Consider the following 4,556-nt stretch of genomic DNA (forward strand, 5'->3'; position numbering starts at 1 on the left):
TTGAAACTCTCATTGTTATTTGTCAATAAAATTAATAAAAAAATAAAATTAAATTAAAAATAAATAAATTGGGTGCCAGATTCAAAGTCTTCACACACCCAAGCCTGCACGTGCTACCCATGCTTCCTTCTGTGCATTCATTAGTTCACTGTGTAGCGTTTATGACTGCAGCTCTCAGGCTAAGTGATTCCACAGGGGGTCTCTTGAGATTCCATTTGAATTTTACAAAATGAATCCTTTCTTGCATAATTAGTACTTAAATATATCACTTATTTATTATCATGAATCAACACAATTTATCCCCCATAATTTGCTTTATTCAGTTATCATATAATCTTTAGAACAATTACCCAAGACTCATATTATCATTACGTAAATTATCATTTTATAGACAATCATCTTGTTTTGACTTGCCACAATAAACTCTCATTCTTTCTTTCCAAGGTGTATTTTTACTTATTTATTCAGTTTTTGTCTTTTTGAGTTAGGGTCTCACTATGCAGTTCAGGCTTGTCTTGAGCTCACTTTGTAGCCCTGGCTAGTCTCAAACTCAGAAGGGTCCTCCTGAGTGTAGGGATTACAGGTGTGCGCCAAAGTATATTTCTAAAAGTTCCCTTCTTTTCATTCATTATATACTTATTAATTCACTAAACATTTGTTAAACCCACTAGAAGATACATATTTAGCTAAATTGTGTTTTACCAGAAATGATCATAGTTCTAGTAACAAGATTTCAAATCTTTATTGTATATTACCTTCTGGAAATTGCTAAATATAAATGTATCAATACTTAAGAATAGTTATCCTGATGATTTTTCTTTTTAAAAAGCTTTAATCCTATATTTACTACAGAAAATAATAAGCTTTAAAATGAGAACTATAGAGAAATACTCTATAATTTATTTTAGTTAGTTTTTTTTTTTATCTTGCTCTGTATTTTAGGCTGGACTTGAACTCACTATATAGTCCAGGCAGGCCTCCAACCTGTGGCAAACTTCCTGCCTCAGCCTCTCAAGTGCTGGAACCACAAGACCTGGCTCTATGATTTATATTTAACACTAAAATTGAATTAATATTTGAAGTCTAAAAATTATGATTAAAATATTATAGGATGATTCTTCTGTGGGATTAAAATTTGGGGGACATATATTATATATGTTCATGCTAGAAATTGATTTATTGATTGGAGTACTGCCTACAAATCTGTATTTCTCAGATGCCTAAAAATTATTTCCAACTTTGAGACCTATTTATTTAGAAATATTGAGATTTTTTGGAGTGGCTCATCTCATATCTCCTGAGTTGCCTCATGCCCCACATCTGTAATGTTGATGTCATGCTTAGCTTTCAAGTCCTAGTTGTGTGACACTGGGTAGCAGAGGTCCTTGACTGGCCTCAGACCTGACGATTCCCTCGGGCAGTGATGGTGAAGCTTTTAGAGATGAGTACCCACACTCTAGCCTCAAACCCACTTATTTATTGTAAAGTGCCAACAGTGCAATTATGTTTGAATACCGAGGTTTTAATTTTTATTATGTTTTTAAAATGCATTTGTTTGTTGCTGGGTCTTACTATGCCACTTGGATTTATGGCGATCCTCCTGCTTTCCACCTCCCCAGCGCTGGGATTACAGGTGTGCACCACTACACCCAGATTCCGGCCGGCTCAGCCTGCCCTAGTAGCTGGGCTGATGTGGTGCGTAGTGTCTGGGATCAAACTGCATGTAGTCACTGCACTTGCCTAACCAGGCGCTTTAGTCTGCTGTCTCCCTGAGCTATCTAGCTGGCCTCAAGGAGTTTTTTTTTTTAATGTATTTGGTACAAGGTCTCACTATGCAGCTCAGACTTGTAGTGATCCTCCTGTTTTCAGTCTTTCCCAGTGCTGGGATTACAGATGTTTGCCACCATGCCTAGACTCGTTCCCAGGGCTCAATGTGCCCTGGGGGTGGGGCTGGCGCGGTGTGTGGGACTGGGGACTGAACCCTGCTCCCCTGCACTTGGCAAAGTAGGCTCTTAGTCTGCTGAGCTATCTTGCCAACCCCCTCCCCCCACAAGAGAGATTTTAATTAAAAAAAAACAACTGTTATCTGATGCTCAGCTGCTGGGGCCAACTTGGCTTCCACACTGGCATACAGGGCTCTGTGTGCTTGCCGGGGCTCTGGTGGCATAGGCTTGCCGCCACTGCCCTAGAAAAGCTTCTAGAGCTCTGCAGAACTCTTACATTCACTTTTGCAGTTTGTGACCATGCAAACATAGAAGCTGGAATCAGAAGAACTAAAAGGTGCCCAGGGCAAAATCCAGGAAAGACCAGCACAGGCTTCCACTTGGTCTCTGCCAGTGGAATTGCGTGGGCAGTGCTTGTTTCTGCCAGCATTGCCGAGTGACAGCCTGTGTGGTCACTGATTTATTGCCAATCATGAGACCCCACCTGAGCATGATCTGCATTTTTCACTGCAAAATTTCTAGTGAGCTCAGAGCACCCATGTGCTCACCTTAGTTACTCAGAATGCAGCTTATCCAGAGGACAAACTGTGACAACTCAGCCCATGGCCTCTGTCATAAATCACCTGCTTAACATAAACTGCTTGTGTGACCCAACACCCTGGCTGTATGGAAAAGATCTAATCAGGCTGGACATCCCAAAAGCTTGTAGGTTATTTCCCATGAACTGGCCAAGAGTTCATCTTGTGTTTGCAATACGCAGAGTGTAAATCGTCCAGGCTCATCAAGCCAACCACTCACGGCATCTGGCTCCCATTGGCTGTGCCAGAATCTCCTTCATCCTTTGAGATACAGGTTATCTTGTGCCTTGCTACGGGGTTCTTCTTGACCATCTCCCTTGAACCTACTGGCAATACTAGAGCTTGCTTGAGTGGGTCTTGTGTCCCCTCAAAGCTCCATGTGTTAAAGGCTCAACTCCCAGCTTGTGGCCCTGTTGGGAGATGGTAGAACTTCTAGGAGGTGGAACCTAGCAGGAGGAGGTCAGGCTGTTGGGAGCTTGCTCTTATGAGGGAGAACTGAAAGCCTGGTCCTTTCCTGTTTCTCTCTTTGCTCTCTGGTTTCCATGAAGTGAGCAGTCCTCTCTGCCATGTTTCTTCCTTACCCCATGAGGCACAGTGACACACTGTCCCAAAGCAACATGGCCAACCAACCGTATACCTGAAACCTCTGAAAGCATGACCAAAATAAAGTTTCCTCCTTATAAAGCTGATTGTCTCATGCATTTTGTCATAGGGAAGGAAAATCCAGTAACACAGAGCACTGTTTCCAAAACACTATGTGTTGAACTTTATAATCATAAATGCAATAATGTGATGGGTTATAAGTTTGCTGTACACTCTTTCCCTTCACCACCTGAGACAGCAGCTTCTATGTGACAGGTGATAAATGCCGATTGAAATGAATCACTGTCTGCTGACACTTTCACATTCCTAATCCCAGTGAACTCTTAACTAAGAGACTATATTTTCTTCATTGGTTTCCCACAGAGCGTAAACCCTTCTGTGGAGGAAGAATCAATATGTTGGTACAGAATGGTGTCTTCATGAAATATAGATTGCATGAAAATCTCATTTAATTCTCAAACCCCCCTATGTTGTCCTGTTATTTTTTTTTTTTTAATTTTAAAGATAAGGAAATTACTCATGGCCACTTAGCTAGCCAGCAATCAAACTGGGATTGTGTCGCAAAATTTGACCCCAGAGTCAATACTCTTAATGGCTTTCTCTTCTACTATAAAATAATACTATTGCTCTCCTGGAGGCTTTAAGAGCTTCCCTCATATGATAAAAAATATTGAGCGCTTTTTACTTATTTCTTAAACTATAATCTTCTTATCTAGTTAATTCCCAAGAATACACTGCCTTGGTGGCATTTATTAGTTCTGTAATTTACATTCACTATCTACCCAGAATTTATAATCCCACCAAAGTAAATGTTGTTAAATGTCGGTGGCTGGGATTACTATGTTATCATTCAACAGTAAAGGTAGTAAGCAGAGCAGAATACTAATTTTATTTTCTGTAAATTCACCACTGTCACCCTTTAAATTAGGAAACTGCGTAACTGGGTTTAAGAATACTAAAGAGAAAGGGATCTAATTTATAAGAGATTGAGAACACAGAAGCAATTCACCACCTGTACCCTGCAATTGTTTTTTTCCCCCCTAAAGCTTTGCCTACATGGGCAGATTAACACTTGACTATTTCTGCAGCAGTTAAATTACATGAATCTCTTTTGCCACCTAATACATCAGACTTAGACATTTTTATGACTGGCAGAATCTCTTGCATTTCAAAATTGTCGGTAGTTGCTGAGTATTCCTAAGAACTTCCACCTTTCACAATATTTTCCAGAACCATGACGTTTGCTTTCCAAGTGTTCAAGAAGTAAACGGATAATATGATGATCCTTTCTCTGTCTGTGTCTGTCTGTCTGTCTGTCTGTCTGTCTGTCTGTCTGTCTGTCTGTCTCTCTGTCTCTTCCTGTGTCTCCCTGTCTCTCTGTGTTGGTGTCTGTGCCTCTCTGCCTGCCTGTCTGTCTGTCTGTCTCTCTCTG

This window comes from Octodon degus, unplaced genomic scaffold (genome assembly GCF_000260255.1).
Source record: "Octodon degus isolate 3935 unplaced genomic scaffold, OctDeg1.0 scaffold00007, whole genome shotgun sequence".
Lineage (NCBI taxonomy): Eukaryota > Metazoa > Chordata > Mammalia > Rodentia > Octodontidae > Octodon > Octodon degus.